Source organism: Mytilus californianus, unplaced genomic scaffold, assembly GCF_021869535.1.
Source record: "Mytilus californianus isolate M0D057914Y unplaced genomic scaffold, xbMytCali1.0.p SCAF_12, whole genome shotgun sequence".
NCBI lineage: Eukaryota > Metazoa > Mollusca > Bivalvia > Mytilida > Mytilidae > Mytilus > Mytilus californianus.
In genome coordinates this window covers 51,368,402-51,394,631 of record NW_026262604.1, presented here as the reverse complement: position 1 = coordinate 51,394,631, position 26,230 = coordinate 51,368,402, and the positions used below count along the sequence as shown (strand labels likewise).

The 26,230-nt window shown below is 31.9% G+C and overlaps 1 long non-coding RNA gene across 1 annotated transcript; it reads right to left on the bottom strand.

The window, feature by feature from the left end:
• Positions 1-1,085: 1,085 nt before the first annotated feature.
• On the bottom strand, positions 1,086-23,394 carry LOC127721978 (uncharacterized). The gene is made up of 4 exons (XR_007991557.1): positions 23,308-23,394; positions 8,290-8,545; positions 5,728-5,802; positions 1,086-3,096 (listed from the first exon to the last, which is right to left on the bottom strand). It is a non-coding gene; the product is annotated as an uncharacterized LOC127721978 (long non-coding RNA).
• Positions 23,395-26,230: the final 2,836 nt, after the last annotated feature.

Below are 26,230 nucleotides of genomic sequence, written 5' to 3'. Positions count from 1 at the left end.
TGCATGCTGCTCCATAAATACATTTTGTTTTTGTCGTTGGGTTTGTCTCCTGACGTTTGCCCAACATTTCCTTTTATTCGTGACCAATTAAACCACAATGAAATCTTTCTCCAGTATAGGCAACAATTCATTTAGCAATTGGCGATGTATAAAGTCTTAGCACAAAACATGATATAAACTGCGTAGAATAATGAACAGTACAACAGACTAGATCAGGGATATCTAATGGTTGCTGTCAGTCATATTTGTGTTTTGTTACTTGTTGTGTCATAAAATAGGCCATTGGCTTTTCTCGTTTCTATTTTGTTATGTCGGGACCCTTTATGATACTGTCCTGGTTGCTTAATTTCATTAAAGTTAGTCTCTAGTATAAAGCTGTCTCCCTGGCAATTATACCAAATATCCTTATATATATATACATATATACCAGGGCCCGTATGCATAAAGCTACTTAAGTTAAATATCCAATCGTAATACTAATTTATCGTAGGACATGAAGAAAAATCTTAACTTAAGTAGCTTTATGCATACGGGCCCTGTACTACATGTTTTGATAGTTACTTTAACCTTCGAACTTTTGAATGTTGACCATGTGGCCCTTTTAATTAGAACAATTATATGAAAACTAATTTTTAACGTTTGCTAAAACTGAACAATTTGGAGCTAACTATTTATATACGATGTAAATATTGGCTCTCTTTTACATGACGTTCCGGGTATGTTTGCTTGACCTTAAGGATACTTTTTTTAATTGTATTTGCTTTTGCTTGTCTTTTTCAGTTTCATTTAAATAAAGCTCATTGGTTAAGCCCCTTTAATCCTCATATAAAAAAAAATTGATAAAAAATGCTGGTATGGCTTTGAATGGGATACCATCTGTGGAGATGATGTAGATGTTGGGGAAAATAGCTTTTGATCTGTAGTCGGCTGTTATTGTACTACAAGATAAGAACTTGTAACATCAGGTTAAATTTTTTGGTACCAATATATGATATATTGGGTTTTAGTTAATGGATGGGAATCTAGATCACAGTTCATTCACGTCCAAGTCGGCAGTTCAACTCAAGAGCATAAACAAATTGGTGAAGTCTAAATTCTTTTAATAAATAGAGCAAACATATAGAATGAAACATCATTACAAATCAGTAATTTTAAATCAAAAGAAAATACATCTGCTTGCGCATCTTAACGCAGTTCGTATATGCTCTCGTTGGCATATCCAAACGGAGTCCCCGAATAATAATTTAACTTTCTTTAAATACCAAATAACGTTGCTAACAACAAAGTTTGTAAAATTGTCATTTTGTCAACAGAAATTAGATAACAGATTGATTCCGTTTATCAAAGAGAATTATTTACACACGTATGTATTGAACATAAAGATAATTGATCAAATAAATGTTGAATAACCGTAAGATTTAAGTTCAATCTTGACCATAAGTATTGACAAATATAAATTTATAATCTAACAGGTTGCAGATGTAACCACAAATATTTCGGACATTTTAAAATGCATTGTGAAGTTCGAGATCATTTTATGACATACATTGAATATGTACACGTTAATAAACTGTTAAGCAATCTACATAATTAGATAGTTTTGAATATAAAATTTAGTAAAAAAATAATGTGTCACACTCAACACATAAGAAAAGACTATCAAACAAAATAAAAAGACAAAACTGATTATTCAAAATGAAAATTGATGATCTAAATGGGGGTAATTAAAAAAAAAAAATAAACAAACGAAAGATACAATAGTCAATAAAAATAAGAAAAAGAAACATAAATACCATTACCCAAATATTTTCTATGAAAACGAGATCAGCTCGACTCCACCACCCTTGGATGAAATAAGCTGAACTTTAAGCAATGCCAAATCAATGTGTTCGCTTTTATTGGATTTATTTAAATGTTCAGTTATTTTTTGTGCTCTTGCTAAAAATGTGATCACCACTTGTTTGCACGACACACGCTAGGTGTTGGCTATTAATGGCACAGGTTTTTACAGGGGAAAATTAATTTTACATCCAAATACGAGATTACATGTCAAAGATATCGTTTATGCATACATAGCTAATCTTACTCATTGACGACCACATAAAGACCTCAAGATGTCTTTTTATGGTTCAAATTGATGTACAATGTGCAAGATTCTATTTAATTTACCAAGGGGTCAAGATGGGTGTAATTCATTTCTCTATTCTTTAATTTTTTAGACCGTTTTTCTCTTTCCTTATTCATTTTGCCCTTTATTCTCTTTTTTTGCCATTTTTGTCTCTATTCTTTATTTATTTCTAACTCGTTTTCTCTTTTCTCTATTTTTTTAACCTTTATTTTGCAAATTTTTGCTCATTATTCTCTATTCGAGAATTCCAATTCAGACCCTCTTACCAGGAATCCAGTGTGGAGATTAGAATGGCCCCTTCGATTCGAACATTTGGTGTATTTGTAAATTTTTCTCTGATACTTTATTGCCGCCCCGACCCTTATTTTCGACGGTGCTCGATCCTCCGTGCCCTCTTTTTCAAAAACCTGGACTCACCACTTGGTTATCTATTAAAAACTATTTTTAAAATAACATTGTATTTGGATTGATTATATCATGAAATATCATTTATTAACATTTATTTTGAACAAACAACACAAGTAAGTGAATAATCCTCTTTGTACGGAGGACAAAGTAGTGATCCACATTTGGCAACAACTTCATGGAATTTTTTACCTTGGCTGACATTTATTGCTCCCCCATTGAGATATTCAGGCTGTATATCAATACAGACATATGATCCAGCTGCAGCAGCGTTATAGTAATTTGAAGCCAGATAACCATGGTACTCCATGTTCCAACCTGTATAGCATCTGTTTTTCCCTGGTATCATTATAACAGTGGATGCCTGTTTCACTCTACATACAGCACATGGTAAGTTCCTATTATTACTATTTGGAGCAAAATTATAATCAAATTTTGTTCCAAACATATAACCACCACCAACAACACCAGCATTACTTGTCTTGACAAAATCAGGGTCTGATGGTAGACAGACTGATTCTGGTGCTGAGCCTGACTGATCCACTCTCCACCTCCTGCATACCCTATACAGAAACATACAGAAATATTAAAACCTGTTGTTACATAAAATTATGTTTATATTAACAACGTTTTACTTCTTACTAGCGTTTGACGTCTGATTCCGTCATCAGTCATGGACCTGACAAAATTAAAGCAACTAACATGACTAAGGAGGGAAATTTTCTAATTTCTGGATAGCTGAGTGATTGTACATAAAAACCACAAACAGAAACGAAATGGTAGGTCTGTTTTGAGTTGATACGTGTATTATGAAAAAATGGTACATTTACGAACTTTCCTGCCTTGTGGAAAATAAGAACAGAGGGGCATCATATAAAACTACCGTTATTGTAAAATACGCTGGATAAAAGCAAGAACCTTTAAAAAAGTGAACATACTTTAAAATACTTCATTTGAACTTTGGTGAATAGTTATCTAAATGGCAGTCATACCCAATCTCCTTATTTTTATAAGAAATATTTACTAAAACAAACCAAAAATAATATATAGCGATAGGGGATCGATTAAAAAAGCGTTTGTCGTTTCGGCAATTTATTGCATTTTTTCCCGTACATAATAATTCCATAGGAAGCATTCGAGAAAGAGGACATCTTTTCTTACGTAAAATCTTTCGTCAACGTTTCTGTTTTTAAATCATTTCTTTAACATGATTAGTAAAGGAACTCATAAAGAATCGTTTTACTATGTACATGGAAGACATTTAATAATTCTATGAAAACTATATGATATTTGGCCCTTAACAGAATGATGATGACCTACCGAATTAAACTTATCACCGGGTTTGTACTTACGTGAGCAAAACGACGTGCCAAATAAGAGCAGGATCAGCTTACCCTTCCGAAGCACCTGAGATCACCCATAGTTCTATTGTAAAGGGGTTCGTATTACTTTTGCTTAATTTGTAAGTGGTGTTCTTTGTGCTTTTTATTTTCTAATGCATGTTTTTATTGTTTATACAGTCTCGTTAATCCTTTGATCTGTTACGATGGAGATACACCAAGAGGTATAATGCACCGAACTACACTGTCTAAGGTTTTGTTTTACATTAATTTCTCATTCAAAACTTGGTTGAGTCGCGTAGTTGTCACAGGCAGTATACAAGTAATTAAGAAACACAATAAAAATATATCTAATTGCCTTTGATTTTTATTGCAACATTTCATATGGACAGCGTTTTATTTCCAAATGAATTCTACCCAAGTCATGAGAATACTTATGTTTTTTTTTGTTTAATGAACATTAGATGACAACGATTGAAAACGCAAAATTATGGAAAAAAAACACAAATAACTTTAAACACAAATGAGAAAAAAAATAATAGAAAAGGAATTTCAAACAATGAAAATAATTTATGGTAAATAACTTCATTATATCAATCTTTTAATTAATGCCGACCGTAATTATTCTAAACTTGGATATATACTAGTCAACAAAAGAAACGATACAAGGCAAAGTATTTTCCATATATTATAATAATTAAGTTGGATACACTGTACCAAGGTAAATAATTGCCCAATTGGTCTAATATTTACAGAGTGTTATTTTCTTATCAAAACCATTGATTTAAGGCAAATACATGATTTTTTTTTTTTGCAATTTTTGTTATTTCAAAAATCGTATTTTCACCCAAAAATTAAAAAATCGATATTAGAACTTAAAACTTTAAACTTAAACATGGTCTGCTTAAAATTTTGAATGATATTTGAATAGTTTTTTTTACTTAATTCTCATCTTCGAAATTAAGTGCCGAATTTTGTCATTATTTTCCGCAAAATAAATTTGACCCCTGTGTTCAATAACACGGTATTTATTCACTTTCCAATTTGGTCAGATTCTTTTAATCATATGCATTTGCTTTGCAAATGAATGTTTTTCATTGGATAATTTAACAGGTTTTACTATTTATTATATTTTATGATAAATTTGAGTTCAAACTTGTGTATCGTTGCTTTTGTTGACTAGTATACATACCAGAAATGTTGGAGAATAGGAATAATCCATTTTTTTGAATTTAGAAATTCATCACCTACCACCAGTTCCTATATAATTTTTAACAAATCTATATTTTTTCGAATGGGAAAATTAACGAATTTAAAATAAATGCCTTATAGAGTTTTTAAATGACATATATCAAATAAATAAACTTATTCTGTACAATAATATGACTGTTATTTTAAATGTTTTCATTGCAAATCATATATTAGCATATTAAAACATTTTATTTAGAATGATAAATTTGAAGCTTACGTTCATATATATAACCTTGGTTTTTGTTTGGTTTGTCTTTTATATTTATTTTTGGAAAAATCGATTCCTCATAGCAGAATCATGTTTTGATTAATTGAATCGTAGCTTAAAAACAAAACACTTTGATCCAAATTGTTAAGGGATTCACGCTTTATATAGAAACTTGATATGTGTCCCTATCTTGGTATGATTTTCCGCTTAATGATATATATGGGTGATGTTTTTCTCACTGCACATACGATATTATAGCGAACATTAATTCCAGACCTTCAAAGAAAGGGCAAAAAAGGTTTTGCTGTTATGAAATATGCGGGATTTGTTACCAGTTCTAATAACAAATAATTTCTTTTTTTGTGTTGAAAAATGCATGTATAATCTTTTATTACCTGAGTACACAAGCTCCGTATATCCATTATTAGGACATCGTTTTCTTGACCATCTGATGTATGTAGTACCTCTTTCTAAAAAAAATAAAATGACAAACAATTTGTTTCTGAATGTTTGTTTGACTTCAAAATTCTTTTTTCGGACTAAATTGGAAAAATACCTTCAAGAAAAAATGAAAACTAATTACATTAACATGAAAATATCCTGGGAAAGAATCATAATATAACAAATATATTATTTTTTTCATAAAATGAAACCTTCAAGAGTCTTTCTGCTGAATCAAGCTGCCATGTTACAAATCTTTCAGGACAATGTAAGACAATCTAACCTGTCTAGATAAAATAATTTGCCTGCTGCCTTAAACAAAACATTTACAATGGTTTACTTTTATAAATTTTGACTTGGATGGAGAGTTGTCTCATTGGCACTCATACCACATCTTCTTATATCTATTTAAGATAAACTGCGAAAATAACCTCGTTTGAATTTTGATGTTAAGATGAGAAGAGAAATGTCCAGCGTAGCAAAAAGTGATACTTTGCTAAGAGATGTCTGATATAAAAAGGTTGACTACTGAAAAATCTTTTTGAGTAAGTTGTTGCTCATGTATCATGTAAACTATTATATAATTATGTATTACTGTACATATCGTTATGATATGTCAATCTAAATATCAATTTGACACTACAGTTACACTACAAATGATATTTCTGCAGTAAATTGGAATTTTATGCGACTGTCATACAAGTGAAAGGTTTAACTAGCTTTAAAACCAGGTTTAATCCACCATTTTTATGCCCCCGCCGTAGCGGAGGGGGCATTAAGTTTTACCCTTGTCCGTCCCAAAATTGGTTTCCGTTCTCTAACTTGAGTTTGCCTCAACCAAATGTTATGAAACTTATACACAATGCTTATTTCCACAAAATACAGATCAAGTTTGAATTTTGGTAGCGTCACTCTAACTGTTCTAGAGTTATCCCTCTATATAAATGGAAAAATTACAAATTTTTTAGTTTCCTTTCTCTAACTTAAGTTTGCCTCAACCAAATGTTATGAAACTTATACACAATGCTTATTACCAGAAAACACAGATCAAGTTTGAATTTTAATGGCGTCACTTTAACCGTTCTAGAGTTATGCCCCTTTATAAATGGAAAAATTGCAAAATTTTTAGTTTCCGTTCTTTAACTTAAGTTTGTCTCAACCAAATATTATGAAACTAATACACAATGCTTATTACCACAAAATACAGATTAAGTTTAAATTTTGGTAGCGTCACTCTACCCGTTCTAGATTTATGTTCCTTCATAAATGGAAAAATTGCACAATTTTTAGTTTCTGTTCTTTAACTTAAGTTTGTCTCAACCAAATAATATGAAACTTATACACAATGCTTATTACCACAAAACACAGATCAAGTTTGAATTTTAGTGGCGTCACTTTAACCGTTCTAGAGTTATGCCCCTTTATCAATGGAAAAATTACAAAATTTTTAGTTTCCGTTCTCTAACTTAAGTTTGCCCAAATATTATGAAACTTATACACAATGCTTATTACCACAAAATAAAGATCAGGTTTGAATTTTGGTGCGGTCACTTAAACCATTCTCCGGTTATGCTCCTTTATAAATGGAAAAAAAATGCAAAATTTTTAGTTTCCGTTCTCTAACTTAAGTTGCCTCAACCAAATGTTATGAAACTTAAACCCAATGCTTTTTACCACAAAACACAGATCAAGTTGAATTTTGGTGGCGTCACTTTAATCATTATCGAGTTATGCCCCTTTATAAATCGAAAAATTGCAAAATTTTTAGTTTCCGTTCTCTAACTTAAGTTTGCCTCAACCAAATGTTATGAAACCTTTACACAATACTTATTACCACAAAACTCAGATCAAGTACAAATTTGGGTAGCGTCACTTTTATTGTTCTTGACTTATGTCCCTTTATAATGTTATATGCAAGCGGGGGCAACATATGTGTCCATGGGGACACATTCTCCATTTATCTACATAAGAAAATGCCTGTACCATGTCAGGAATATGACAGTTGTTTTCCATTCGTTTGATGAGTTTGAGCTTTTGAGTTTGCCAATTGTTAAGGGACTTTCCGATTTCATTTTTTCTTGAAGTTCAGTAATTTTGTTGTTTTACTTTTTTTTGACCATTGGATAGTTTCTGCTCTATTCATTAATCAACTAAATTTATATAATTATGTTGTTTTGAAAAGATAGAAGAATTTTAGGGCGGGTGCCACCAGTAAAGCAGGATCTGCTTACCCTTCCGGACTAACTGAGATCACCGCAGTTTTTTGTGGGACCTGTATCGCCCAGTCTTTAGTCTTCTTTGTAATGTTTTGTTGACTAGTATGAGGTTTCGTCGTATTTCGTTTTTTTCCCATTAAGATGTCAGTTTTTCTTTGACTAATGAGATTTGAATTTCGCCTTTATAGCTTCCGTCTCTTTTTAACCTTTTTTGTAATTTTAAGAGTAAAAAAAAATGGCTCTGATCACACCCCTTTATGTGTCAATTTATCTCAACAATTCCTCCTTATGTAAACTTACCATTCTGCCTAGATTTAATGGCTGCTAATTCAGCCTTGATATCCTGATTGTCTTGTTTAAAATCTTGATAGTCTTGTTTCAAATCTTGATAGTCTTGTTTCAAACTAACGTAATCTGGAAATAGCTCAAGAACAGATTTCTCTGTCTGTAGAGCTGGCCGTCCGGAAAACACGAAAGCGACCATTATACAAAAGATGTAAATTACTAGTTCCATGGCCTTCGACCTCTTGTGTAAAGTGATTCTGTCTGTCTGAAACTGATATTAAAGAGCATGCTGAAATATGAAACAGTAAATTGGTAAAATCAATGATTTTGTGAAGTCCCTTAAACATTTCGAAAGTGTATAGAAACAGGTGACTCTTCTGGAGAATCTGATTTCACTCTTGGTTTTTGTCGAGTTCATGTGACTCACTCTTTAAATTTCTGGGTAGATTGTTGTTATTTTTGTCTGGCCTTCATCGGCCATGGTGTTGTCTTCTTTTTTTTTTTTTTATTAAAGTATCATTTGTTTATGATTTTTGTTTACTGTCCCTAGGATCTTCTCTCTAATATTAGCAGATTTTGTGATATTGTGGGTGATTTTGATAAAATCAATGAAAAAATTACTAGGGAATTTTATGAAATCATTGATTTGATGTGTAAATCATATATAAAAATAAGAAGATGTAGTATGATTGCTAGTGAGACAATTCTCTACCAGAGACCAAATGACGTAGAAGTTTTAAACAACTATAGGATACCGTACGGCCTTCAACAATGACCAAAACCCATCCCTCATAGTGAACTATAAAAACGACAAATGTAAAACATTTCAAATGAGAAAACTAACGAACTGATTTATGTATAAAACAAAAAACGAAAGAAAAATAAATATGATATACCTGTCATTAGGCAGGAACATACAGAATTTGGCAGAGTTAAATTTGTCAAACATGTATTTGGTCATATATCATGTATATAGAAAAACAAGTTTTAAATACCTAGTTGTTCACAGAAAGTTTTTCTAGTCGACAAAAACATGATTAACATAACTGATCCTTCTGAACTGGCTATGAGGAATTAAACTCTTTGCTTTTTATTAGCAATGCTTTATCAGAACATATACGTTTTTTTTTCTATAGTTCTTGTCAATTAAGTGATAATGTAAAACTGAAAGTTAACGGGATTCTATAAAATCACTGATTTTAAGATTTCTTTGTTACATATGCAGGTAAAAATATGTGCATGCAATTGCAGTATCTTTCAATAACAAATAGCTTTCTGTTGCTTCGAGTAAATTGATTTAGAACTTTGACTGATGACCTTAACTGAATCATCATGGGATACTTAGATGCTTACATATTCTATGTTGTGTTTTGTGTACTGTTGTTTGTCTGTTTGTCTGTTTGTCTTTTTCTTTTTCTTTTTTTTAGCCATGGCGTAATCAGTTTTTTTTTCTACTTATGAGTTTGAATGTCCCTTTGGTATCTTTCGCCTCTCTTTTAGACCATACAAAAACCGTACTAACTCTTCAGTTAATTTGCATTAAATACGTGTATTTTGGTGAATTAACATATAGTTTTCGCGTATGAAAATATATTTCTCTCATGGTTGTGGCCTGTTATGATCTTTTTTAAAAAGTAAAATAACACAAATTCCAAACTCCAAGCAAGGAAAATTTAAAACGGAAAGTTGGCAAAATCAAAAGCTCAAAAACATCAAACGAATGGAAAACAACTGTAATATTCCTGACAATACACATGTCTCGTATTACATTGATCGGAATGTTATATAAAACAGTGATACCAAAAATGTGCTTATTTGGTTAGCCTATCCTCCAATATATTACAAAATTGCGATATTTCCATTGGCCATTCGTTGGGTCAATGATGACCTGAAAAGGTCAGAACGGATTACATCCCTTGTAATGGATATTTGGGATTCATGTAATAGTATACAACACATATTTCACCTGACTCAAAAATATTTGTTTTGCCAAATTTGATTCCATTCCGAAGCGTACACATACATGACATAGCTTGAAAACGTCTGATATTAACAGTTTCTGATACAATATTATCAATACCGTAATCGGACTTATATTTGAAGTGAAGCTAGCGAAATCGAAAAGATTTCACCAGAATTTCCTTTTCTTCCACTATTGCTTAATATTAACTCTCTTTATTATATTTCATTCATAATAAAGATTCCTCAAAGACTTGTTTAATATTGAACATACTCCAAGTGACCACAATCAAAACACCTATTATTTTTTATAATAATATGCACAGTCACATTCTTGATTCAGTTGAAAATGTAAAATACTTCGGAGTAACAATATCGTCAAATTAAAAGTGGATCAAACACATTCAGAACATGACATCTAAAGCAAACAAGACCCTTGGATTTATCCATGTCATCAGAAGAAATCTCAAAAATAAACTCAGTGACCATTAAAGACAGTATAGTAATTTGTGTGACTTGACGCAATCTGACGTTTCAAAATATGTTGTTCGTCTATTGTTCCCGGGATTGTGCGGCAATAATAGGCCACCGTACGGCCTTCAACAATGAGAAAACCACATCGTATAGTCGGCTATAAACCCCGACATGAAAAATTCAGACCACTGTTACATAGGTTCCAGACTCGGGACAGGCACATAAAGAATGTTGCGGGGCTAAACTTATTTGTGAGCGCGCAACCCTTCCCTTACCTGAGACAGTGGTGTAACAGCACAACATAAGAACAAACTGTAAAAATCTTTAAAAGAGGGAAAAGGCCGATTTCCATTATTTCATTTATAAGGTCAAAATGTAGAATTGGTCTGGTAATTGTAAATTGAAGATGACGTACAAGGTAACATATCGTGTCACAGTTTTACATATTCACATAAAAACATTATCTGATTCGAAATACAATTTAGAGCTGTATGTTGCTGTTAATGGTATTTTAATACAGAATTACAAAAAGGTAGAGCCAATTTCCCTAATTTTGCAAATTTTACATGTTATGGTGAAATATTGCATCGAAGCACTACGATAAGCTAAATGATCTTTTTAATGTCCGAAAGACAATACATTGCTTTACTTTCAGTATAATTTTGGTTTGGGTTAACGATGACCATGATGACCTTTTTATTCATTTTGGGAATAAATACTATCAAACTGAAATACTGTTTACTCGGATAAACCCAATATCTGATGGCTGACGAATGAATCATACAGATTTCCATCTCTCTGTAGACTACTAGAAGAAACTTGCAGTTGCTATCTCAACATGCTCAAGTCGAGTGTCAAACATTTAGCCGAATTTAAGACATTAACATACTAGTATTTAACATTAAATAAATTTAGTGTTCTGTTGGCACAGAGAGCCCGATCGAAAGTGACAACTGAGAAAAGTTAAATGTTTTGCACTGTCTAAAGACCTGTTAAAGCACTCAATGAATGTTCGCATTTCGATCAGACATGATTGTGTATAAACAGACACCCTTCTCCAATACGAGACTTGCGATATTTAAGTGACTATAATTTTATACCCATGTAACTCTTGCTTCTGTAAACAGAATGCGTTGGTTGTCCCTTTTCCCTAAAACTTCACAGCGTAGACCTTTCTTATTTTTAACTTTGTCTGTTTTGTTCTTTGATCAGTTTCAAATAGTTCTACATCTAAAATCAAAATCTCATTTGTTCACTTAATCATCCCATGATCCAACCATGCATTACATATTAAAATTCATTTCATACAATGTTTATAACAGCAATGGTTTATTTGTTTTCATGATTAAAAGAGTAAAATTATAGAGGCCTACTTGAGTTGGCTAAGCTTACTCAGTATTGGATCAAGGAAATATTAAATAGGGAAGTGGTTACATGTTCCTGAGGGGAGAAAGAACGACCCAAACCTGATGTTTTACCAATTTTTACGATATGAATATTTCATCATTAATAGTCAACGAATCAGCGACGTAACACAAAAGATTAACATGCATATGCATCTATTGACTTTTTGCAAACTGAAGTATCAAAGAGGTAGTGCCAATATCCATTGAATTAATTTCACAATACTAGGGCATATTAAGATGTATGTCAACATAAAAAAGGGAGAGGAGTAGCTAAAATGAATTTTTAAAATCATATAAGAGATCATAAGAGATACCCGGGTGTCAAACAGCATTATGCTGTATAAAATAAACAAATAACTATTATAATTCGTCTTTCTGAAGATGTATATGCATTTCGTCTTCCTACTGGAAATGATTGTCATCAGATTTCAAAGGATGTGTCATGTTATTGCAGGTCTTCTGTTGTTTCGGCATGATCAGGCACATTGTTTGCTAGCTTGATACACCTTAATGTTTGCTGATTTACTGTTCCCTAGTATGATACAACTTATTTCTCGCGGGCTTATTATTCGCTACCTTGAGTCTAGTGACAGAATTCTACTTGAAAGAACATCATTTTAATGCTTTATAAGTTATAAATAATCCGCTTTATTGCTTTTTATTGTAATAGTATGTCTATGTCTTAGCCTTAATTTACAAAAAAATAAAAATGATGTAGAAAAAAATGTCCTACATTTATAAGACAGAACGCTACTTAAAACAGCATCATATATTATAATGCTTTATAATTTGATATATGGATATAATTAAAACGTCTTTTTTGCACTATATTGCTCCTAAGATACCTTATTTTAGTTGCCATGGCATTGGCGTAATCAAGCAACTAAGACTAAGTCCATATGTTACAGTGAATCTCTAGTCTAAATCAGGGGTTTTAATTAGAGCTTTTATAAAATCCCTGATTTAGACTAGAAATTTTAGAAAATTCAGATTTTTTTTTTAGTGATTCACTGATTTAATTCTGGGAATTTATAGAATAATCAATCTTTTTATTTAAATAATTCATTGGAAAAAATACAAAAAGCCTACAACAGTAATACTTGTCCTATTCAATTAATACAAAGTGAGAAACATTAATAAAATTGTGGAACACATTGCAAAGGACCCACAAAAGAGACAAAACAAGCTCCTACTACTAAATAAAATTGAGAATGGAAATGGGGAATGTGTCAAAGAGACAACAACCCGACCATAGAACAGACAACAGCAGAAGGTCACCAACAGGTCTTCAATGCAGCGAGAAATTCCCGCACCCGGAGGCGTCCTTCAGCTGGCCCCTAAACAAATATATATACTAGTTCAGTGATAATGAACGCAATACTACCTTGTTTGAAAGTTATCTAATGTTTATTGCTAAAAAGTATAAAAGAAATTATTTATTTTTAAAATCAAATAGAAAAGCATCACATTGCATTGATTACCTTTCTAAGAGGAGAAAAACACATACATAGAGTTAGAAATTAATTGGTTTAGACCATGTCTTCCATCGCAAGTATCAAAAGCATATCAGGACGACAATATATTAATGTGATGTGAATATGAACCCTGTTTTGAGGAAGACCGACACGCTGAGTAAGAATATAAACATGCTTTTTCACATGGCAAAAGTAAAAAAAAAAAAAAAAAAAAATACTTGGGCATATTATTCTGACTCAAACTCCGGAAACAAGTCAGATATTATCATCGTGAATTTTCTTATTTTTTGATGAAAATAAAGGAAATAAGTGTTGTCTTATTAATATTCTGTAGATATATAAATTTTTTTCAATCCACACAAGTTGAAAAGTCGACAGATAAATTACCAAAAAAATACCTCGTATTGGACCTGCATTTTAATTAATAGGTAACCAACCAGGCAAACGTATAAAGTGCTATCACATAAGCATTAAATTAAGGGATCAAATTGGCTAATTGAACTGAGTTTTCGTGAAAAGAATTTATTTTTTCGTTTTCATTTACGCAAAATCAAAACTTGATTGTCAAATTTGACAATAGACCGCCTGACTAATGATCAAATTTAAATATTTTGACTAATGAAACAAATATTTTCAATTTGTTTAGCGTTTTGTGCTTAGATTTCGACAACAAAATTGACATACAATGTATAAATATAATATGCTTTTCAAAATTACTTACCGATGTCAACAATCTATATTTCATGAAAATTGAGGAAAAGATCGGCCATAAAACAAAACAAAAAAACTGTTTATTTTAACTGTTTAAGTATTAGATACAATACAAAGGTAACAAAGGAACAGGCCGGTAACAATCGTTGTACGACTTTGCCCCCAGCAGAGCTATAGAAAAACAGTACATTAACGGGTGTTACACGGACACTTTATAGATGATACACGGACACTTTTTAGTTGTTACACGGACACTTTATGAATAGAATCACTCGTGCATGACCAGTGAGTTCATGGGCACTTTAAATTTCAATAAGATTTGAACTTTTTGTTTCACCGACATATTTCCTGTCTTTTTATTAAAATATTTGCGTTGGCATCAAATAACTATATTTTTTTCAAAACAATTCCAGTATATTACTATTCATATCAGTACACTACGGAATTGACCATTTAACTTCAAAAGGGGGGGGGGGGGGGGGGGGTTATGGTTTTTTCCGAAAAAAAATATTCTGATCACCAATTTTATGAGAAAAAATATAGTGTGGTCAAGCAGATGACAAAATAATGTTCTGATTCCTGATTTTCCGAATACAGTATATTATAGTGCTAATTTCGAAAAAAATATTTGGTGATAGCGTTGAAAAAAGTAAATAAAAACATACCCCCTTTTGAAGATAATGGTCGGTCCGTAAATGTATTTTTTCAATATATGGACATGAATAGCATTCTGGACAATGCTGAAAGTAAAGAAATGCTGGTACCGACGTTTATATTTCAATATAAAAGACAGGAAATATATATATAAAAAAATCAAATCTAATCAAAATATAAAATCCCTATCAACTCACCAATGCACGATTAATCTTATAAATAAAAAATGTCCGTGTAATACATGTTCAAATAGACAGCAAATCTTGAAGAAAGTCTTTCAACTTATGTCACCAATTTTGGACGGTAAGCTGCGATTGCATTATATTGTGACACGTGTTTAATCCTGATCAATACTATAAGAGACCTACAAGCATGAAAATTAAAAAAAAACAACAAAATATATGCCTATATACATCTAATAACAAGCCAAAATCTATTTTTCCATAACATTTCATTCACTAATGAAATAAGAGACTCGTTCTTTTTATACATTTATATTGTTATTGAAATCATATATATTGAATTCATATATTTGGGAGTAAACGGACGATTTTTATTATATTTTTAAGGGGAAATGGGGAATGGAATGGCACATCCTGCATTTTTTTTAACAATATATGATATGGTTCTTTTTAATAAAATTATTAGATTTTTGAATTTTAGAAAAACACTCTCGGCTGAAGGAAAGTGAAAAAAAAGTTTGTTTAAACTGTAACTTACATTAACTTGTATATGGTCATTGAAGTGTCTAATCTGTTTAATTTTGCTACCTCTTCTAAATGCAAAATGTACTACTTCTTTCTTGAAACGTCGTACAAGTCAGATACAAAACAAAGGTAACAAAAAACAGGCCGGAAACAAACTGCCGTATAGTTTTTCTGCACTTGTAGTCAGATCAAGGTCCTCGGCTATCGCCTCGGACCTTCACCTGCCTACTCGTGCAGAAAAACTATCCGGAAGCTAAAATTAATATACGGTGTAATCTGTTTTTACAAATCAAATTCCTCATGTCTAATTTACAATAAGCAAAAATTGCAGATGGGAATGGGGGAGTGGATTAATTTTGTTAAAAAGTCACACCTTATGATAAATTGTTTTTATGCTAGAATTTAATCACAACTTTATCTTTTGGAATTAGAAACTATTCGAAATTGGTTGTAGGTGCCATAGATATGTTTTTCAAACTGATTCCCCATATCAAAATTGTAACAAAATAGTGCTGGTTAATACATTTATGAAATGGCCGACAAAATGCATAGCGCTTAAATATAAACAAAACTTGATTAATTTCTTGTCCCCGAATTAATTCCTGATCTTAAAATTTGAGAATATTGACGACGTTGGCTGCACGTCTGTCATAAATGTTTTTTGTTCATTGTTTATCAAAAAGGGACGAAAAAGAAATAGGCTAGAATACCAATAGGTGAAGTCTACTGTTTAGTTTTCATTAGACCCTCTTGATGAAGGTAAATCCCTGAAAGTGCTTCGGACACAATAAATTGATACATTTTCACATATTTTTCCTTCGGGGCGTATACGATGTGTGTTTTACTTATAGTTGAAAGATGTACGGTGACCTATAGTTGCTTATATCGACGGTTTTTTTTTTTATCTTTGTGGATTGTTTTTGGCAATCATACGTCCTCAATTATTTTTGCATCTATCACTTAAGGTGTGAGTTACAATAATTTGCCAGAGTATTATTACTTATCTTATTTTGCTTCCTGGTGACTCATTTGATGGTATACTAATCCCGGTTTGAAGTATGAACTTGCGGATTTTTTAAAAATTTATCTTAACGTATTATCGTCCTAAATGTTCGAGTAATATTGCCCGATAGAACATAGTTATCAATTCTAATCATCTTAGATTACCAACCTTTCAACACTTATTGGTATAGATCATGCGATCTAATTGTTAAGATTATTAAATGTTTTGCATTGGTCAACTCTATCTTTGATTCTATTACTATTGATCTGATATCTATTGTGTATCCTTTGTTAATGTGATTGATTTGATTGATTGTTGGTTGCTTAACGTCCAGTGGCAAATATTTCAGGCATTTTCAGGACGAGTCTTGTGAATGTGATATTATAAGTTATATAGTTCGCTACTGACCCCCTACGGATCCATAGAGAGTTAGTAAAATCCATAGGGGGTGAGGCCGAATGCCGAATCTCCTATGGATTTTACCCACCCTCTATGGTCCGTAGGGGGTCAGTAGTAAACTGTATAACGGATTTATCGCACGCCGGACTTTTCCTGCTGCGTTATGTAGAAAAATAAAAAATAAAATAAAACAACATCAATAGATGACGTCACCATTAGCAATAGACGTGACGTCATGAACCCCATATGAAATTTACTAACCTCATACGGATCCATAAGGGGTCACCACTTGACGGCGTTAAACCAATCACAACGTCATAACTTACCCGCGGTGCATTAACATAATGTAATAGATATATTTTAAACCATCTGAATAGTATATTTCATTGTTTAATTTATTTTCGTAATTCATTTTATGTTTACATATTACAGTATTATTTCATACATAAATTCAAACAAGAAAATTAGTCACCTTATTTCAATTCATAAGTCAGGCGTTTTTTTTTTGTCTACATGCAATTTGACGAACATTGGACGTTGAAATATTTCAATATCGATGACTATAAATCGAATGGACCTTGATGTGAATGGACCTTACTTTCGTCTTCTGTGAAATACACTCTGCTATATGTTCTTGTTGGGATATCCAAGCTTAATAAAGAACATAAGTTATCTAACCTAAAACAGAAGTTTGTCTTTTTCCTTATTTTACAAAGTAGTTAAGTGACATTTGTAGTAATGTAAGCATCATAGTGTTAGAAGAGGCCCTGAGAGGAAGTTTATGGTTAGATTTGTGTTTGTTATTTCATCCTGAAAAGACTCCTCATTATTGACAAGTACGATACAGAATGCTTGTGAACAGTTACATTACATGTACGGTGCGTGTGCATGAAGAAAATGATAAAACCCGAATTTCAATGGTGTTTACTAATCAAGACAATATCAAAAGTAAGTGTAAATCTAATTCTACAATTAAGCGTTGTAATGGAAGACTGAAAGAATGTAATGAAAACTTTGAAAACAATAGTGACACTACAATTACAGAATGTGATATAAATGTTCAGTGTACAAACTATGCGGATAATAGTGAGAAATTATTTAAGGAAATTGACGTTGAAAATACACAGAATGGCACCCCAACAACAGGTAAAATTTTATTAGTCGAAAGTATAAATTAATATTGATTTGTGTTTATCTCATACAGGTTAATCACCTGACTTATTGGACTGTTTAATTGGACTCTTAAAAGCAATAAAATACCATCTCTAAATACTATTTATATTTACTGTTAAACAAGCCATAAGTATACGACTAGGAGATAAGTGAATCTGTCTCATAAATGTATATATATATGCCATCTGATAACAAAAATGCAGACATAGAATACAAAGACACCCTGGCCCAAATAAAAATAAATGATGAAGGAAAAAAAAGATACACACGAGATAGTAGTTTGTGGGGACATTAATGGATCGTTGCATAGACTTTCTACACCGTATGATAAGACACTTTAAACCTTTTGCAAATAAAAAAGGTATGAAACAAACTGACAAATACCGAATAAAAGAAACTTTCTATCACCAGAACGGCCAGTCAAAAAGTCAAATTGACTATTTCCTTTTTCACATGGAACAGCGAAATTGTGAACAAAGTCTTCAAAATTGATGTCCTTGATATATCTCCACAGAATACATTTGCTCATGTACCTGCCTTACTTACCTTGAAATGCCAGCTTAAAAAGCTCAGAAAAAAAGCTACAATTCATATAGCTAAACTAAAATGCACTGACTGTAACAATAAAATATATAGAGAAGCCACAAATAAAGACCTACCAAATCTTATGCGAAATTCAAAAGAAAACGTTTGAGCAAAATATTAAAAATCTAGAAGAAAACACTACATAAAGCTGGAGAATCAGGAATTACAAAATATAGAAAACAAATAAGAGTAAAATCAAAGGGTAAGGCAATATGGAATGAACAAAAAGGAACGGAATCAAAGCAATAAAGAGCAGCACATAGAATATGAAAGCTTAAAGACCAAACAGCCTATTCAGTTCTATCAGTGATTTTTCCTTAAAATTTTGTGTGAAGGTATTTCACGATTTGAGGAACAAAATATGATAAAAAAAATTAGGGGTCACCGACTTAGTTTTGTCACTATAGCAACCTCAGTTTCGTGTTTTTCTCGAATATTAACATGATATTTGCTTGTTATTTAAACTCTCAAAAAAATTCCATTATATCAAACCTACAAGTATAATTCTTGTTTTATGTTAAACAGTAGATTTGTGTCTTTCAAATACAGGTTCAAGATTTTAAGACTCTTATTGTTTTGATCTTAAAAATATGATTTATTTCATTCCCGCCAAAAAAAAAAAAACACGCAAGAATGAAAAACGTTTCAAGTATTAAAAAATATCTACCAGTGATTTTTTCATAAAAATTTCAAGAAGGAAAGTGTCATGTGTACTCTTCAAAATAAAGAAAAAAAAATTATATGTCACCGACCTTTCAAAAAAGTTATGATTAATTTTCATGTTTTTTTCTCGTTCGTTTTGAAGAAAAGAGTTGTCTTTCTTCAGAACATTGAATCTGACGTCATAGTACAAGTTTTCTTTGCTGGCGTACTGTTTCAAAAAAATTGCAAATTGGACGTTTGAAACCCACATTTAAATTTTCAAGAATCAAGAAAAACAACTATATTCACCTACTTTATTATCCGGTAATACAAGAGAACACATGTATGTATCAGTATCAGATCTCATGATGTTGTTGCCGCACAAAATTAACCTCCATCCGTCGGAATGAAAAAAATGTTCAAAATAACCTTTTACGACGCTTTATAAAGGAAATTCTGTTTTTGTCCTCTCCCTCTTATTAGCAAAATCATTGAAAATAAAAAGAGAAATGAAAGATGACACTGGCTAACTTACAGACTATTTGACTATATTAGACTAGATGTGTGGTTTTTTTTGTCGCGTCAATTTCAGAACTTCGCCCTAGCGCACTCTTTCGCTACTGTTGACAGACGGACAGACATTAGCACGGACGGACTTTTTTATACCATTATGTGTCCCGACTAAGACGAGCGTATACAAATTATTCCATCTAGTTTGTGGATTCATTATTTCTGAATACTTAAAATATAAGAAAATTAAAATTATTGGTATAATATATCAATTAAAGTTTTTGATTCTAAAACGTTTTACATCCATTTAACCTATCATAAAATACGATCCCCGTTATTACTACCTCACGTGTTTTGAATAAACGAGACAGTAAATATAAAATACAAATAAGTTTTTAATTCAAAAATTGATTTAGAATCTAAGAAATAATTTTCCGTTGAAAAGTATTTCTCAAAACAGGATAAAATATTATGAATATAAATAGCTCATTTTGGAAATTAAAACAAAGACAAGGTTGTATGTATAGATGCCGGCATTGAAAATCGGAATTTGTTTTCAATCTTTCCGGTCATTGTAGCTTTTTGAAAGTGAGAAATTTTATGTTAGATCTTGTTCTTTAAGCAATTGTTTTTGTCATAAGTTAAATTTACAACAAGTTTAGTTTGTTTTAAACCCGTAAATTTTTATTTTAATTCACATTCACTGAATATATTAATTTCTTATATTTTTTGCCTTAAGCTTCTGTGAGATCAGGCGAAATCTTTATCATTTCTCCTTTAGACAATTTGAAATGAAACAAATGACAAAAGACAATAAACCTTTATCATTTTTATTTTTACTATAAGATTTTGTCAATTAAGCAGTATAGATAAAATTTGCAAGATTACCATTATTTTACGAGAATCTTTAAGAAATAAGTTAATCTCAACATGCATATGTGCCAGTATATCGAAACTTCTAGAAAGTATTGTTTATCGGCCCAACCTTCTGAAAACTCAGTTTTTAAAATCACATATTAAGTTAAAATTCTAAGCGTAAGTCATATAAATTTACCAGTGTAAAGTTACACGGGCGTACGAGATTTGCGCCGATTTAAAAAAAAATCGATCTTTAATTTGCGCCGACTTGATTCTTTCATTAGCGCCTATTTTTTTTTTCACTAGCCCCGATACTTTATTTGCTATACGAGTAAACACATGTACATGTAGTAAACCTAGAATGCATATTGCATGGTAATATATGGATATAAATAGTGTTCCCTTATGTTTAAGATGATTTTGGTCATATTATTCGAGAACTTCGTTTTGACACGAGAAAGAAAAGATGGACTTCGTTATTGGCAAGTACAACAAGTATAGAAAAGATAAAATGACAAGAAAGGAATATATCAGATGTGTGGCATATAAATTCTCGGCAAGATAATAATTCATTGTACTAGTATTACATTTTTATGGATTTTATTGTGGTGCATTGAAATGCTGTAAATAGAATTGTACTCCGTGATTTTAGTGGATGTAAACAGAGTGCACAAATATCTTTTAAATTGACTTATCCTGCTCGAAATTCTACTCCCATTTCCCCTTTGTGAGCAGGGGACAACAGTTATCTACATGTTATAATTAACATATGTACAACTGGCTAACGGAAGAGGTTTATATGATAAATAAAAAAATAATTTTCACCTATAATTTACCTGTACACAGTCGGAGCAAATGAAAGACAAAATCGGCGCAAGTGAAAGAAAAAAGTGAAATGCAGATCGGCGCAAATGCAAAAAGCCGAGTTCAAAATTTTTTTTTATTATTATTTTTATTAGAACGGAGGTTACAGATAGTGTAGTATCTTTTGTGTCCATTTGTGTTTAATTTCAACTAGGTATCAGTGCGACGCTTAATTCCACTTTTCTTGGAAGACGTAGTTTTAAGCGTACACCATGTTGGAATCCGTGAAAAACGCGAAATAGGACGTTATAATTTGACGTTTTTTTTCATGGCTAGAAACAACGTCATAGAGCTTTTATGTCAGTACCAAGTTGCGTTAGTTGATGTGCATCAACAATAGGCTGTTTGGTATTTTTCGGGGCTCCCCAAGAAAGAAATAACCAACTTAAGATTGAAATGACCACAGCAAAATGAATATTAAGAAAGGCACAACGATAAGCCTATGCCTCGCAGTGAGATTTTACTGGAAAGAAATTATGATAACCTCAACAGCAGATACTTAATAAAGGCAATAGTAGTATACCGCTGTTCAATAGTCATAAATCGATTTAACAGAAATAAATCCGGGTCACAAACCAAAACTGAGGGAAACACATCACTATAAGAGGGGTAAAAAAACCCGGAAAAACAGTAACACTGCACGGCTACAAAAACAAACGCCAACATACATAGAAACGGACTATTTGATTACTGTAAAATTAACAAGTTTTATCAAATATCATCCCTTAACCGAACACATTTTATTTATAAGAGAAATTTCTCCGAACACTGTTTTTGTTGTTATCAATACTCGTTCAGTAAAAGAGTAAAAGATATTATTTTCACCCTCAAGGATGTGTCAGCCAATTGTGACTAAATCGATGTGATTCCTTGTTAGAGTTATTTCCCTTGTTATATATTAATTGGGGGATAATTCTATAAGTGATAAAGACCTATTGGCCACAAGCCAAGGTCATTTTAAATTTAGATTTTGCTTGTCATCTTCAACTACAATCTCGTAAACGAGATCGTGGAAAAGGTTTTCACCAAGTACTTTATTACAAGATGTCGTTACTTGAAACATTAGCTCGAATTGGAACAGTGATTATTTATAGTAGGTTTCTCACCTAGAAACTTAAAAGCAGCTCTTCATAAATTTAAGGCGTCCGAATTGCTTTCTGAAAAGTCCAAATTTATTTAGAGATATGATATATTTAGCCAACAAAAACTCATCAAAGAGACCAGCCTTATATTATTTTAAGACAGACGCCGCGTATGGTAAAGATTCACTGTTACAATATCAATGTAGATTCAGATAATATGATACCATGTGAAATATGATTGATTAGTTTGCTGTTTGTTTTAATATTGTAGCAGCAAAAATATGTATGTGTTTAAATACTCGTTCAAATTATCATAACAAAGTTCCACTGATAATCATTAAGCCAATAATATATATTTCACCTGTTTCAATTTTGAACTTCTGAATGATCTCTAAGTAGTAAATAGGCGTTTTAGCTCGATTATTTCGTTCAAGTGCAAGGACATATTTCAAACTTGTGCTTTTCGTCGCATTTTTACATGTTTTAATAAGAAAAAGTTTACAGTAAATACCATAAAAAGTATTGTCTTACCTTTGAGGTACACACATGTACGGCAAACGTCTTCAATATTTTTCTCGGTTATAACATGTCTTCAGATAATATTGAGATCAATTCTTATTGATTTTTAAGCAGATAAAACACTCATAATGACAGACGGCCCAGGTAAGATAGAAATTAAAGTTTGTGATAAATACAAACTATCGGTATGTGTATCCTAGGATATGTAGGGTTTTTATTTTCGAAAATACGAATTTAACCATTATAACTTTAATTAAAATCCCAATGTTGAACAACGTTTAGAGAACACCTAAATGCATATATAAGAGTCCAAGTTGTAATCTAAAAGTGTGAATGATGCAGTATATTGATATATCTCATATTATATAGTATAGACCTAAGTTGTTTTGTTTTGAGATCCTTGCTTTGTGACCTTTAAATTGAATTCGAAGTCGAAAGTCAAATCTAGCTTTTGATCATTATTTTCTATCATTATTTCCCTGAAATATTTTTTGGTTTAGACAAAAAACGAAAGAAGCAAAATGGTTGGCACAGTACGACAGAGATATGATGTATTTAGGCAACAAAAACTCATCAAAGATACCAGCCATATAATTTTGTAAGTTAGACGCCGCGTTTCGTATTCATGAGACGCTATAATCAAAATAATTGAAAAACCAAGTCAAATACGAAGTTGAAGATAATGAAACACTGAAAATTTCAGACCAGTACGATGACAATTATTATGAATTATTGTCTCATGAATGTTTATGCTATAAGGCAAAACTTCCCACTGGTACATAATAAATATCGTATGCGTTAAGTTAGGAGACGCATAGTTTTGACAAAAGTCAAATTAATGTGACATTGTATAATCAGAGTTAGCTCTTTCTACACTACTAGTAATTTCATAGAAACCAAAATGTTTTGAATCAGTATGACGAGATCTATCATATGACACGTGAAATAACAGTATGCAAACTGGAAGTAGCAAATGATCTCCCTTATTTCAAGCAATAGTGCATAGAAATCAGGTTCAAGTTAGCTTTTACTAGTATTTGACACGAGAAACAACTTTAAGAAATAAAACATTGCTTAAATCTCCTTTATTTACGAAAAAAGTACCATAATATATGCATTTTTTGAATAATGATGTAAAATAAGCAGCTCTCTCCTGACACAAGAAGGAATATTTCAAACTGGAAATTACTAATGCTTACCCTTTTCACAATCAATATATATGCATTTAGGTGTTCTCTAAACATTGATCAAGAGAGAGTCGAAAGATACAAGGGACATTCAAACTCATAAGTCGAAAATAAACTGACAACGCCATGGCTAAAATAAAAAAGACCAAAAGACAAACAATAGTACACAAAACACAACATAGAAAACTAAAGACTAAGAAACACGAACTCCATCAAAAGCTTGGGTGAACAAAGGTGATCCGAAAGGGTAAGCAGATCCTACTTCTCAAGTGGACCCGTCGTGTTGACAAGTATAATTCGGTAGGTCAAATTCGGGGAAAAGGAGGACGGGATTGTAGTTACAACATTTGTATAGAAAGCACATAAAATTGGCGAAAAATTAAAATCATCAAATCTCCAATTTCAATCCATAGATTGGTTACAGATATCCTGGCTAAATGGAAAAGAAAGTCAAAAATCAAGACCGTACATTGTTTGATGATAGCACTTGAACGCGTAAATGCAGGTGGAGCCAGTTATTTACTTGAAATATCAAAGATTTCAAATACATATTTCTAGTAATGATGTTTTGTCTACATCAGTATTTATTTAAGAAGATATTGTTTAAAATATAAAACATGTAAAAGCCAAGATATACCGGAATAAAAATAAATTCATACGAGCAAACCAAGAGCATAATCTATATAAACATAAGCAAAAAAAATTACAGACAGCAATACGTGACAATAACAGAATTACTGGGTCCTGACTTGGAACAGGCACAAACAGAATGTGGCAGGATTAAACATCGTTGTGAGCGCCAAATATTCCACCTAAACTGGGACAGTGTTGTAACAGAATACATTAGAACCGAGCATTTCCCCCTGTTTCGTGCAGAATACAAATAAATATCATCTTTCAAATACTATACGTATAAATCGATAAAAAATATTAAAAAAAAAATGTAATACATTTATTCTGAGAGAGAGAACATGAAAAGGGTAATAACCTCTATAACGTAGTAGTTCATCAAGTCCAGGCGATAGATAAGACATTGACATTTTTTTGAGAAATATAAATAGAAAATTATCTGAATTAACAACAGAGTAACATTAATAAACGTATTATGTAAATGAACAATTTGAAGACATAAACAGTAGAGTTTGACAAATGGTACTACACATTGTGATGTGACGGAAACTGGCAAAGTGGCGTGGCTATTACTGTTGAGGCGGGCAGTTCATGTAAACATTGAGGTAGTTGATGTGGAGGGTAGCACCATAAAACATGGAATTGATACGACTGGATATGTTCGTCTGCGAGCTCATGGAAGATGCAAACATGTCGAAGTTGCTTTGCTGGTTGACAAGATGAGACAGAGAGGAGAGAACAGTTGACACGGGTGTGCATGGTAAGTTTGGCCCGGTGGAAGTGTGACAAGTCTTCTCGCTACTGATATCACTTAATAGAATTGACATTTTTCTCTGTTTGTTTGCTGAGATATAACTATAACTGTTTATTGAGATTACATACTTGTGACCCGAAATTTGCATAATGGCCGTGTCAACAATTTCATTTGACCTAAGTTTCTGAATAAGGTTCTTTCGGGCATTGTGGTTTGTTAAACGCTTCTTTTTGTCTAGCTCTCAGTCAACCTTCCTTGTTTTGACAATAGAACACAACTTTCTCGCTCTATGTTCTGACGAAGATACCATAGTTGGGAGCGTGTGTCATCCACTGGAATTGTGTGCGGCGCCACGTAAAATGAG